The sequence below is a fragment of the Crocuta crocuta genome, unplaced genomic scaffold, assembly GCF_008692635.1.
Source record: "Crocuta crocuta isolate KB4526 unplaced genomic scaffold, BGI_CrCroc_1.0 scaffold147, whole genome shotgun sequence".
NCBI lineage: Eukaryota > Metazoa > Chordata > Mammalia > Carnivora > Hyaenidae > Crocuta > Crocuta crocuta.
In genome coordinates, this window is record NW_027532594.1 from 1,154,771 (window position 1) to 1,168,816 (window position 14,046).

The 14,046-nt window shown below is 35.7% G+C and overlaps 1 pseudogene; it reads left to right on the forward strand.

The window, feature by feature from the left end:
• Nucleotides 1-2,294: 2,294 nt before the first annotated feature.
• On the forward strand, nucleotides 2,295-12,768 carry LOC144244669 (intraflagellar transport protein 74 homolog pseudogene; annotated as a pseudogene).
• The last annotated feature ends 1,278 nt before the right edge of the window (nucleotides 12,769-14,046 follow it).

Below are 14,046 nucleotides of genomic sequence, written 5' to 3' on the forward strand. Positions count from 1 at the left end.
GTGGCAATGGAGGAAAGAGTGCTATAACAAAGGAAAGTTTAAATCTTGAACTATATTTGTCTTTGTCATTTGCCAAATTCTCTCATTTATCATCGATGTACAGCAGGTTTTAATACTCTACATAAGACTACCTTTAAACATTTTCAATGCAATTTTATTTTCAAGTAATTATAAGTGATCGACATTTCATTTCATTTGTATTGGCATTCATAATTCACAGAATTCACTATGATTGATTTTGAAGAAAACTGATACCAAGGTACTTATTCTCTGTAATGTAAAATTAATAGCAGATGCATGACTGAGGAAAATTTTTTCCTGCTGTTTTCATAGCTTTCAAAACTCCTGGACTCTACTCTGTGTATCTCCCAGATGCTATGTTGTCCCTCTTCCCTATTGAACTCACTGCAGCATTTAAAAGTGGTAGCTACTCTCTGCTAAAACTCTTTTGTTGCTTTCTGCTTCAAAGTAACAATAGCAGCCACCATTTCCCCAGTCCGAGCCCTAACTATGTGCCACATAGCAGATTAAGTGCTTGATAAATGCTATCTTGATTAAATACAAGAGAAACTTTGAAAGTAATACTATCCCCATTTTGCAGAAAAAAACAGATGAAGTTCAGAGACAATATATAGATTGCCATCAATGACACTGTTAGCATGAGGTGGCACCAGTGTTCTTGACATGGTACCACTTCTCTGTGTTCTTCCTTCTTCTGTCTCCTCTACTTCTTAGCCTCTTTCACAGGCCCCTCTTCTTCTGCTGGACCCTAATATGTTGGTATTTCCCAGGCTTCCATCTTCACCTATGTCAATGGCAAATTTAATACACCAGCTGTATATGGCCATCCTGCTTCAAGGAAGTATATACTTGTAGTTAAAAGGGGATTTGGTGCCCACTGATACTCACTCTATCTCTTTCCAGCTATATGATCTTAGAAAAGGTACTTAATCTTTACAGGCTTTATTTTCTTATTTAGAAATAGGATAATAGAGATATCCCAAGGATTAAATGAGATAATACACTTAAAGCAACTAGCATTTAATACATATTCAATAAATATTATTAATATTAATATTATCATTTTATTACTATTATCATTATTCTTATTATTTTAGACTTCCTGGTTCATGTCACCATAAGTATCCCAATAGCCCTTCAAACTCAACCTGTCTAAAAAAGGTTTCATATGCTCTTGCAAGCCTGCTCCTCCTTCACATTCTCTTTTATGGTGAATGGTACACTGATTCATTCAAATCAGAAATCTAAGTAACATCCTGCTCCTAATACAGGCACTCTCCTAGGGATTGAAGAAAAATTCCCCCAATCATTAGCTAACCTCTGGAATTTATCATCCATACTTGCATAAGAAGGGTCTCTTTCAAAATTTCAAATCTGTTCACATCCGCCCACCTCCTTTAAACTCTCTCAGTAGATCATCATGATCTTTAAAATGAAATTCAAGTGCTTCAGCAGAGCACACAGCCCTTCAACATCCAGTCTCTGCTGATTTTCCAGTCTAACCTTCTACCCCTCCATTCCCCAAAGGCACAAAATTACTACTGATGCCCTGAAGAGAAACTAGTAATTTGTGTCTTAGAATGCTGGCAAATGCAGTTTCCAAGAGTCAATAGAGGCCTCCTGGCTAACCTTTCCTGCCCTTCTAAATGCTGCTCATGCTCTCTTCTTTCCACATCTCTGACAGCTCCCAAAGTTTGTTAGGCCCCTCATGGGTAGTGATCACAGCCTGCCCTTACCTGTTCCTTAGCTGGTTCACAGAGCACCCTTGTTGCTGGTCATGCTGCTCAATCTTACTTACTAGACTCTGGGATTCCTGAGTCATTCAGCAGCTCCATAACCTAGATCCAAACAGTATCCAAGAGAAGCCTGCCAAGGAAAACTCTGCTAGGAACTCCAGCTAAGTTCTAACATAAAAAGCAGGCCTGTTGATGGTACAATTACAAATCTGTATGTGCAAATATAAAACTTTAGTTCTGAGAACAACTTTCAAAGTCTACTCAAATCCTTTTAACTTATATACAAGAATCAGAGAACTTAGGTAAGTGACTTATTCAAGTTCATATAGCTGTTCATACAATCTAGCCTCATCCTAGAACACCCATTTAGAAAAAGTAAGTGATCTGAACCTATGTCTCAAAGTAGAACACAATCACCCTCCAAGCTCACATAACTAATGTCTTCACTTATAATCTGTCATGTCACAGAAGAGGTCTTGGACAGTGTGGAGAAATACTTAGAAAATAAGACTTTACAGCTAATGGAAAAATCCTACGATGATGGAAAATGGAGATTGTGAAGTAGACAGAAGTATCAAAGCTGAAAACAGGTAGGCTAAAATCCCTAGTGAGATTAAAATTTAAAGCACTGCTATAGGAGCTGGTGCATTTTCTGAAAGTGGATTACAAATCTGCCTGCAAGCTACTTGGCAGCCAACACAGAGAGGCAGGTCGAATCTATTCTTGAATCATAGTCTAAGATAAAAACAAGCCAGTGGCTCAGGAGAAATCTGAAAGGAATATTTCCCATGGGTCTTTGTGAAGGAAAAAATGTGAGAGTAAATGATGTCTTTAAAATACTTCTGAGTTTCACAATATTATTTGTATAATATTATTCGATAAAGGCCCAAAGCCTTAAAAAAGTGCAGTTCAGGAAAATTGAAAGGAAAATTGGGTGGAGGGCTAAATAAGACAGAATGTATCTATTTCTCCACACAAAACAGGCTGTGCACTCCATAAGGGCAAACAGCCCCTGTCTTGTCCATCACTGTGCTCCTAAATGCACCATCTCCCATAGTAGAGAGTCTCAATAGTTCAAAATGCTCAACCAAAAAAACCACATAAATTAATCTCCACCTCAGTCAATCAAATGAGGAAAGTAAAATGTGAGAAGTACAGCTTTTCAAGGAAGGACCACATTATTGACTACGATCCCAGCAGACATCAGCTCCAGGCCTTACATTGGTATGCAGAGAATTTGAACAACAGTTTCAGAAGAAACATTTCAAGTTTGCACTTAATATTAAATTAGAAGAGACAGCAAATAATGAGAAACAAAGGAGGAAGATAAAAGGGTTTTAGATATTTCAAGTACCTACCCAGCTAATAAATGCAAATGAAGTTCAGTGCAGATAAGCACAGAATTATGAGTCTGGAAGCAAAGAAGAAAAAGGAGGACTATCTGCTTGATGGAAATGAGCTGCACGGTGCTGACCAGGAATGAGATCTGGGGAATTATTGCAGAAGAAATCCCTCAAGCTTTCAACTCACTTTGCTACAATGGAAAAGAAACATGATGATGAGCTGTATTAAACCACAATACACAACTATCAAGTCACGCTCCATATTGGGTGAAGATGAAACCACAGCAAGGAAAGAATAGGATTTTTTCTTTAATTTAAACTCTCATTCCATTCAGGGCAAACCATCCTCAATGATTTTTTTTTTTACATCTCAACCTTAAATAATTGTCTTCTTTCAATTTATTTGGAATTTGGTTTCTTATGATTTACTTGTATTCTCTGCCATTTTCTATATCATTCCACAATTATTCAAGGATCGGCAGAACATAGCCATCATACCTGATAACAGGAGCCATCAATCTAAAAACTAGAAGACACTTGGGTTACAAAGGTTGAGTATTTCTTCTGACAAAGCCTTACATTTTCTTTATTGGTCAAAAAAAGAAACATAGGTTCATAGCTTTTAAAGCAAGAAGACATTCTAAGTACCAAGTAGCTAATACTAATACCATGTTACAGCTGAGTTTCTCAGACTCAGAAGTGCAGTGATGTCACCTGACCACATTGCAGTTTACTCTAGAACTATTTGAGTCAAATTCAATACACAGTTGAAGGAGATAGGCATGGTAGAAGGAATACTTAAAGTCTCCCCTGGCCAAAAAGAGATCTCCCTTTTCTGGCTTTGGTTCCTGAAATCCTATATTCCTTCACTCAACAAATTAGTTCTTGAGTCCTTGCTAAGGATTAGGTACTCTTCTAAGTATTGATGATATAATAGTAAACAAAAGGAATAATACCTTTACCTTCATTGAGCTTAAGTTCTAGTAAGGGGAGAAAAACAATAAACAAATATACACAAGAATGAGGCAGACCCTCTCAAGTAATGGGAAGTACCAGAAAAATACTGGAGAAAAACCAGAGGAGGGTGCAGGATGACTTAAGGAAAATGATCAAGAAAGCCTATTCTGATAAGGTGACATTTAAAGACTTAAAGAATGAGGAGTCCATAGGGAAATACAATTATGACCTGGACAAGTTAAAACATTAAAAGAATAATCATTTACTAAAATCTCATTCTAAATTAATTTCTCAGATTTTTAATCTAATCACTTTGTAGACTTTGGAAAAGAAAAGAACAGAGAATAGATTATATTTCATATGAAAGAAGGATACAATGGTTAGGAACACAGGATTCAGATTAATGAGCAGACCCTCAATCTTGATCAAGAAGAAAACAAGAGAAATGCTTCTTGGGAAGCACTGTAAACTGAAGGGATAGAAGGATTTGAAACACAATTATCAGAGTATGGTCCACTAGATTTAGTCCCATTTTCCCCAATAATAACCTTACTATAGACATGGCATTTTCTTCACCTAATCAGTGACTTCCACACAGATAACTTAAATAAACTAACAGTGGTTCAGTTTTCTTTTGAAATAGGAAAAGCTGTAAGATGCTGTGGGGGGAGCCTCTAAATGATCCTCAATGGCCTCTGCCTGCTGGTATTCATGTCCTGTGTAGTCTTTCCTCCTGAGTGGGGGTTCGACCTTGACATTCACTTCTATAAACAAAATTCAGGAAAAGTGATGAGATGTCCCTTCTGAGATTAAGTTGCAGAGACCATGGCTTCTCCCTTATGCACTTACTCACTGAGACAAGTCAGATGCCGTGCTGTGGGCTGCCATGGATAGGCCCATACGGCAAGAAACTGAGGAAGGACTAAATCCTGCCAACAACCACATAAGTGAGTTTGGAAACTCCCAGATAAGCCTTCACATGAGACTGCATCCCCAGCCAGCACTTTAATTGCAGCCTTGTGAGAGAAACTGAGGCAGAGGCTTCTATCTAAGCCATGTCTGGATTCCTGACCCATAAAAATTTTGAAATAATAGATGTGTTGTTTTAGGTTGCTAAGTTTTTAGAGTCATGTGTTACAAAGCAATAGATAACTAACATATACACCAAGAAAGCACTTTCAGTTTGTGTCCTTCCTCTCTTTGACATCTTGTACTTTCACCCAACACTGCTTATATAGTAAAATTCTGTCTCCCCAGCCTTCTTGAGCAAAAGAGAAGCTGAACGTTGGGACTAGAATGAGGCTAACTACAAAGGTAGCAAGTTAAAGGACAACAATAACAGATAGCCATTAAATTCCTTTTCATTCTGAATATAATCTCATAACATCACATGGGATATTAACAAACTCTTGCAAAGTGTTTGTTGTCTATAAATTTAATTGTTTGCTCAATCAGTCAGAAATTGATGATTTTCTTTCCTGTGGTTAGTCTGGGGCATCCTTAAGCTCAAGTAACCAAGGAATACCTCACCCTCTCCATCAGAAGAAGAGAAGCTCATTTCCAACCCCCTGTCAATTGTACATATTACAGCCATTCTCTACTTTAGCCACTCTTTCCTGGTAGCCCCCTGAGGTTCCCAGTTTGACTTCGCCATTCACAGAAGTAAAGAAAATGCAGCAAACTTCCCACTAACACCAACAAAGAAAATAAATCAATTAAGATCATTAAGAGTTTGTAAATCAAATTGAATTACTTTGGGATTAAATACCATCATTTCTCTAATTTATTTACCATACCATACCATAATTTCTCATTTATTTAGGTGAACCAAAGAGAAGCTCTTATTATGTCTAAATTAATAATACACTCCTTGCTTATCTTTGAAAAGTTAAGGAATTTCTCCAGAACAGTGTACAAGGTTGCTCCAATCATCCCAAAATAAATATAATACTAATCAAAACAGACAGCCCCTATAGATCACTGCCACTGGCTATTAGCTCTAAGGCACTACACAGTAGGTCTTCTTGAGCACAGTAACTATGGTGATATTAGACTTTTCAAATTCAAGGAGGCAATTCTGGACTATAGAGAACTTCCAAAAATAAAGACAAAAATTCATTTTAAAAACCTTGGAAAGTATCACTCCCTTGCCTCGTGGCCTCACCATGAGGGGAACCAGTCCAACAGAGACAATCCAAAGGAGGAAAGCCTAGGAGAATTCCCCTACTTCCACCTCTTTGTTTTAATCTTTCCACAGCATTGGCCTACATAAAAATCAATACATACATCAACTTTTCATCATCAAAAGTCTTTCAAATAAGCTATTCCGGAAATAGCCATAGATTCAAGGCCAAACTCTCTGCTGTGGCACCGCTGAGTGCCAAGTAGGAACACCTAAAATAGAATTTGGCCCTAACAACACTCATCCTCTCCAATATCATTTAAAATTTGCTTTATGGGGCAAGGGGAGGACGCCTGGGTGGCTCAGTAGGTTAAGTATCCGACTTCAGCTCAGCTCATGATCTCACGGTTCGTGGGTTCGAGCCCCACGTCGGGCTCTGGGCAGACAGCCAGCTCAGAGCGTGGATCCTGTTTCGGATTCTGTATCTCCCTCTCTCTCTGACCCTCCCTGCTCACGTTGTCTCTCTCTCTCTCTCTCTCAGAAATAAATAAAACATTAAAAATTTTTAAATAAAATTTTGCTTTATGGGAAGCAATAGAAAAACATGCTTTTCTTGTAAACCATTCTTGATGTAGCTCATCTACAAAGAAATCTAATTTCAATTTTAAGGTTTCCAGGGGTGCCTGGGTGACTCAGTAGGTTAAGTGTCCGACTTCAGCTCAGGTCATGATCTCACGGTTCGTGGGTTCGAGCCCCACATCGAGCTCTGTGCTGACAGCCAGCTCAGAGCCTGGAACTTGTTTCAGATTCTGTATCTCCCTCTCTCTCTGAAACCTCTCCTGCTCACGCTGTCTTTCTCTCAGAAATAAATAAAACATTAAAAACATTTCAATTTTAAGGTTTCCATTGCCAGATCCAATAAAAGTGCAAGTCTATACTTTTTTAATGTATATTTTCCCCAGTCTTATTGAGAAATAATTGACATATTATCAGTGTATAAGTTTAAGGCATGTAGCATGATAGCTTGATTTACATACATTGTGAAATGAATACCACAACAGGTTCAGCTACCATCCCTCTTCTCATTTAGAAACAATAAAAATAAAAGAAGAAGATAAAAGGAACAAACAAATTCTCCTTGTGATGAGAACTCATAAGATTTACTCTTAAGAACTTTCCTATATATCACACAGCAGCAGTGCTAACTATAGTCATCCTGTTGTACATTGCATCCCTAGTACTTATTTATCTTATAAGTGGAAGTTTATACCTTTTGACTATCTTCCTCCAACTCTTCCTCCCCCCGTCTCCTGCCAGCCTCTGTATAACCACAAGCCTGACCTCTTTTCTATGAGTTTGGTTGTGTTTGTTTGTTTGTATTAGATTCCACATATAAGTGGGCTCATACAGTACTTGATTTTCTCTGACTTATTTCAGCTAGCATAATTGTGTGTGTGTGTGTGTGTGTGTGTACCACAGCTTCTTCGTCCAGTCATCCACCTATGGACACTTAGGTTGTTTCCATGTCTTTGTCCATTGTAGATAATGCTGCTATGAACACGGGGGTGCAGATATCTTTTCAAATTAGTGTTTTTGTTTCCTTTGGATATACTCCCAGAGTAAAATTTCTAGATCACTGGTAGTCTTATTTTTACTTTTTTGAGGATGCTCCTTATTACATTCCATAGTGGCTGTGCCCAATTTACAACCCCACCAACAGTGCACAAGGGGTTCCCTTTTCTTTACATCCACAGCAACATTTGTTATCTTTCATCTTTTTAAATGATAACCATTCTAAAAGGTATAGAGTGATATCTCATTATGGTTTTAATTTCCATTTCCCTAATGACTAGGGATGTTGAATATCTTTCTGTATACGTATTGGCCTTTTATATATCTTTTTTGGATAAATGTCTATTCAGGTCCTTTGCCTATTTTTTAATTGGAATATTTGGAGGTTTTCCTACTGAGTTGTATGAGTTCTCTATATATTTTGGATATTAACCCTTATCAGATATATGATTTGCATATATTTTTCCCATTCTGTAGACTGTGTTTACTAATGGCTTATTTTGCTGTGCAAAAGCTTTTTAATTTATTATAGCTCCATTTGTTTATTTTTTATTTTGTTTGTGCTTCAGGCGTCACATCCTAAAAAATCATTACCAAGACCCATGTCACGGAGTCTTATTCTTATGTTTTCTTCTAGTTCATGGTTTGAACTCTTACATTTAAGTCTTTAATCCATTTTGGGTTAATTCTTGTGAGTGGAGTAAGACATGGGTCTAATTTTACTCTTTTACATGCAAATACCCAATTTATCCAATTATACCAGCACTATTTATTGAAAAGATTATCTTTTCTCTATTGAGTATTCTTGGCTCCCTTGTCAAATATTAGCTGACTGTATATACTTGGGTTTATTTCTGGGCTCTCAACTCTGCTCTACTGGTCTATTGGTCTATTTTTATGCCAGTACCATACTGTTTTGATCATCATAGCTTTATGGTATAGCTTAAATCAGGACATGTGATGCCTCCTGTTTTGTTCTTTCTCAGGATTTCTTTGGCTATTCATGGTCTTTTGTAGTTCTATGTAAATTTTAGGATTTTTTTTTCTATTTCTGTAAAAAGTGACATTGAAACCTCAATAAAGGCTGAATTGAATTTATAAATGGTCTTTGGTAATACTGGCATTTTATCAATGTTATTTATTCTATGCCATGAACACAGGATATCTTCCCATTTGTTTCTTCTTTGATTTTTTTTTATCAGTGTCTTAAAGTTTTCAGAGTAAAGACCTTAACCTCCTTAGTTAAATTCATTCCTAAGTATTGTATCATTTTTGATGCCTTTGTAAGGGATTGATTTATCATTTTCAGAAACTTCACTGTTACTGTATTAAAATGCCACTGATTTTTGTATGTTAATTTTGTATCTTGCAACTTTACTGTATCCATTGATTAAATCTAAGAGTTTTTTGGTTGAGTTTTTAGGATTTTCTATAAGTAAAATCACGGGATTTGCAAATAGGGCCAATTTTACTTCTATATTTTCAATTCTGAACCTTTTAGTTCTTTTTCCTGACTGCTTTAGCTGAGACATCTAGCACTATGTTGAAAAGGAGTGATGAGAGTGACCATCCATGTCTTATCCCAGATCTTAGAAAAAAGCTTCCAACTCTCACCATTCAATATGATGTTAGCCATGGACTTGCCATATACGGCCTTTATTATGTTGAGATATGTTTCTTCTATGCCTATTAAGAATTTTTATCATGAATGGATGCTGAATTATGTCAATTTTTTTCTGAATATATTGAGATAATCACATGATTCTTTTCTTTCATTCTATTAATATGATATATCACATTAGTTGATCTACATATGTTAAACTATCCTTGCTTCCCAGGCATAAATCCCACTTGATCATACTATATGATACTTTAAAGGTGCTGTGGCATTAGTCTATATTTTATTTTGATGCAAATGTTGGCATCTATATACATCAGGGATATATAATTTTTTTTCTAGTAGTGTTCTTTTTCTGGTTTTGGTATCAGGATAATGTTGCCCTCATAAAAAGAGTTTGGTAGTGCTTCAATGTTTTGGAATAGTGGTGTTAATTTTTCTTTGAATTTTTGGTAAAATTCACCAATGAAGCCACCTGGTTCTGAGCTTTTTCTTCATCGGGAGATTTTTTTTTTTATTACTTATTTAATCTCCTTAGTGGTAACTGGTTTATTTGGATTTTTTAATTTCTTCCTGAATTAGTCTTGTTAAGTTGTTTATTTCTAAGAATTTCCCCATTTCTTCTAGATTGTAACATCAGGTTCTTCTTTCTATCAGTTTTAATGTTTCATTTTCCATTTATAATTTTATTGATTTGATCTTCTGTTTTTTCCTTGTTTAGCTAACGTTTTGTTGATTTTGTTTATCAACTCAAAAACCCAACTCAGTTTGCTTAATCTTTGCTATTGCTTTTCTGTTCTCTATTTCATTTATTTCTGCTCTAATTTTTATTATTTCCTTTCTTCTGCTGACTTTGGACTCAGTTTATTCTTCATTTTCTACTTCTTTAAGATATGGAGTTAGGTTGTTTATTTGAAATCTGTCTTGCTTCTTAATGTAGGCATTTGCTGCTATAAACTTCCCTCTTAGAACTGCTTTTGCTGCACCCCACAAGTATTTCCTTTTTTGTTTCTCTTAAGAAACTTTTAACTTCCCTTTTAACTTCTTCTTTGATCCATTGGTTATTTTCATGTGTTCATGAATTTTCCAGTTTTCTTCTTGTTACCGATTTCTAGTTCCATGACATTGGGCTCAGAAAAGACACTTAATATGAATCCAATCTTCTTGAATTTGCTAAGACTTGTAACCCAACATGTAGTCTTTCCTAGAAAATGTTCCATTCGCATGTGAGAAAAATAGTATATTCTGTTGTTGTTGGATAGAATGTTCTATATATGTCTGTAAGGTCTATTTGATCTATAGCATTGTTCAAATCCACCATTTCTTTATTGATTCTCTGTCTGGATGATCTACCAATTATTGAGAGTGGTGTATTAAAGCTCCTAGCTATTACTATATTACTTTTTATTTCTCCCTTCAGATCTGCTACTTTTTGCTCTATGTATTTAGGTGCTTTCATGTTGGGTGCACAAATTGTTATAACTTCTTAATGTATTGATCCCTTTATCATTATATAATGACCTTCTTTGTCTCTTTTTGCCATTTTTAGTTTAAACTCTATTTTGTTGTCTTCTCAAATCAAAGTTGCTGATTGTCCTATAACACAACAAGGTTGGAGTGGAATGAAAACTGGAATGAAAGGTCTCCAAGAGGCATATTTTAGACAAATTTATAATCATGGACTTCTTCAAAGTAAAATAAGTGAACTTACAACAGAAATTAATAAACTTCAAAAAGAAACAGAAATGCACAATCAAGAGAATTCAGTATATTTCTCATATGAAAAGAGAGCTGAGACTTTAACTGTTGAAATCAAAGAGTTTCAAGGACAACTAGCAGACTACAATATATTGGTAGAAAAACAATACCAATACTGAAATGGAAGAAGTAATGAATGATTACAACACGCTTAAAGCTCAAAATGATTGAGAAACACAATGTATGGATATCATATTTACAGAAAGCAAGAGAAGGAAAAACATATTAGAAGTGTAGAAGAAGTTGAACTGGAAAAGCAAGCAGCATATGGCATTATCAAAAAGCCTGTCTCTTGAAAAACAAGTCAAGTACATAGAAATGAAAACCACAAATGAGAAATTGTTACAGGAATTAGATATACTTCAGCAACAACTAGATTCACTGAACATGAAAAAAGAGAGCTTGGAAGCTAAAATAGCACAGTCTCAGGTTAAACAGGAGGCTGTATTGCTGCACAAAGCACTTTATGAGTTGGAGTCCCATCGAGAACAAATGGCTGCTAAAGACAAAAGCATGGGATCTCCAATGGGAGAGAGAGAGAGATTACTTAAGCAGGTTAAAGAAGATAATCAGGAAACAGCCAGCATGAAGTGACAGTTAACAGATATAAAAGAAAAAATGAAGCAATGTAATGAAGAAATTAGACAACTGGATATGGATTTAGAAGAAGACCAAGGTGAAATGAATCAGAAGAACAAGGAATTGAAAAAGCAAGAGGAAAATATGGACACCTTTATTGAGACTTTTGAAGAACTAAGAATAAGGAACTGGAGCAGAAGGCAAAGATAGAAGCCAACATTGTTATACTTTTGGAGCACTATAGTAGAAATATAAATTGTATGAAATAGATATCCTGTATCACCAATCAAGAGCTGAAGATGATGCAGGATGATCTCAATTTTAAATCTACTAAAATTCAGAAATCACAAAGTACAGCTAGAAATTTGACTTCAGAGAGCCAATGTCTACAACTGGATCTACATAAAATTGAACTTCTGGAAAGTAAGATGACTGAGGAAAAGCATTCTCTGAGAAGCAAAATTAAGCAAATGATAGCTGATCTGGAAACATATAATGATTTGCCAGTTTTAAAATCATCAGGTGAAGAAAAGAAAAAGAAATTGCATCAGGAGAGAAGAGTATTAACAACCCGTAGAAATGTCTTTAAGAAAAGAACAGAGAATGGGCACCTGGGTGGCTCAGTCGGTTAACCCTCCGACTTCGGCTCAGGTCATGATCTCACAGTTCATGAGTTTGAGCCCCACATCGGGCTCTGTGCTGTCAGAGTCTGCTTCAGATTCTGTGTCTTTCTCTCTCTCTCTCTCTGCCCCTCCCCTTCTCATGCTGTCTCTATCAAAAATAAATAAAACCTAAAACACAAAAAAGAAAATAAAACAGAAGCTAAATATAGAGTATGAGATGCTAAAAACACAACTGCAAGGAAATGAGACACATTCTCAGCTTACAAATTGGGAGAGGAAGTGGCAACACCATGAGCAAAATAATTTTGTGATGAAAGAATTCATAGCGACCAAGAGTCAAGAGAGTGACTACCAGTCAATTATGAAGAATGTGACCAAGCAGATTGCAGAGTACAATAAAAGCGTCATGGACACCCTACATATCATGAGTGAAAATTGAGTCTCAACCAGTGCAAGTCTCTGTAGTAGTGTCCTCTACTGCTAAACTCTGGACAAGCTGACTGAAAAGAAATAGCTTACCCTGAAGAGTTTTACCTAAAATTTTTGAGTGCTATAATTTTTGTGACCTCCTTGAAGAGAGACATTTTAAATAAAATAAGAGTTCAGTACAGTAAACTATTTGTAAAAAAACAAAAAACAAAAAAAAAAACAAAAAAACAAGAGTTCAGTAAAAAGTCTGCATATTAAGTAAATAAGTAAGTAAATAAATAAATAAAACTGATAGCAACTTAACTTCAATAGCATTCATAAACCCTACATTTTAATTTCTCCTCCTTTCACACTTTAGGTTATTGCTGTTAAAACATATGCTTTACAGTAACTAATAACATATTACTGTATAGTTATTTTTAATACATTTTTAACTCTAAAATTAGCATTGTAAATGAATTATGCACCACTATTACCATACTGCAGAATCTAATTATGACTGTATATTTACCATTACCAATGAGACTTACACTACTCTTTTATATTTTTATGATGTTAACTAGCATTCTTTTAACTTCAACTCAAAGAACTCCCTTTGGCACCTCTTGTAAGGTAGGTCTGGTGGTAACAAACTCACCCAACTTTTGTTTGTGTGAGACACAAATGACAAGCTCATTACTAACATCATACTCAATGGTGAGAGTTTGTGTCCTGCTCAAACAAAAACTGTCCTTCATTTCTGAAGGACAACTTTAATGGTATAGAATTCTTGACTGACAGTTTTTTCTTTCAATATTTTGAATATATCATCTCATTTACTTCTGGCCTGAAAGGTTTCTTTTGAGAAATCTGTCGATAATCTTACGGGGGCTCCCTTCTATGTAACTTCTTTTCTCTTGCTGCTCTTAAATTCTTTGCCTTTGACTTTTGACAATTTAATTATAATATGTCTCCGTGTAGCCCTATTTGGATTCACCCTATTTAGGATCTTTTGGACCTCATGGATCTGGATGTCCATTTCTCTCCGCAGATTTAGAACATTTTCAGTCACTTTGCTTTAAATATATTTTGGTCCCTTTCTCTTTCTCTTCTCCTTTTGGATTTCCCATAATGTGAATACCATTTCTTTTCATTGTGTTCCATAATTCCCATAATTCCATTCACTCTTTTTCATTCGTTTTTCTTCTTTGCTCCTCTGACTGGGTAATTTCAAATGTTCTATCCTCCCAGTCACTGATTCTTTCTTCTACATGGTCTAGTCTACTTTTTAAACTCCACTGAACTCTTC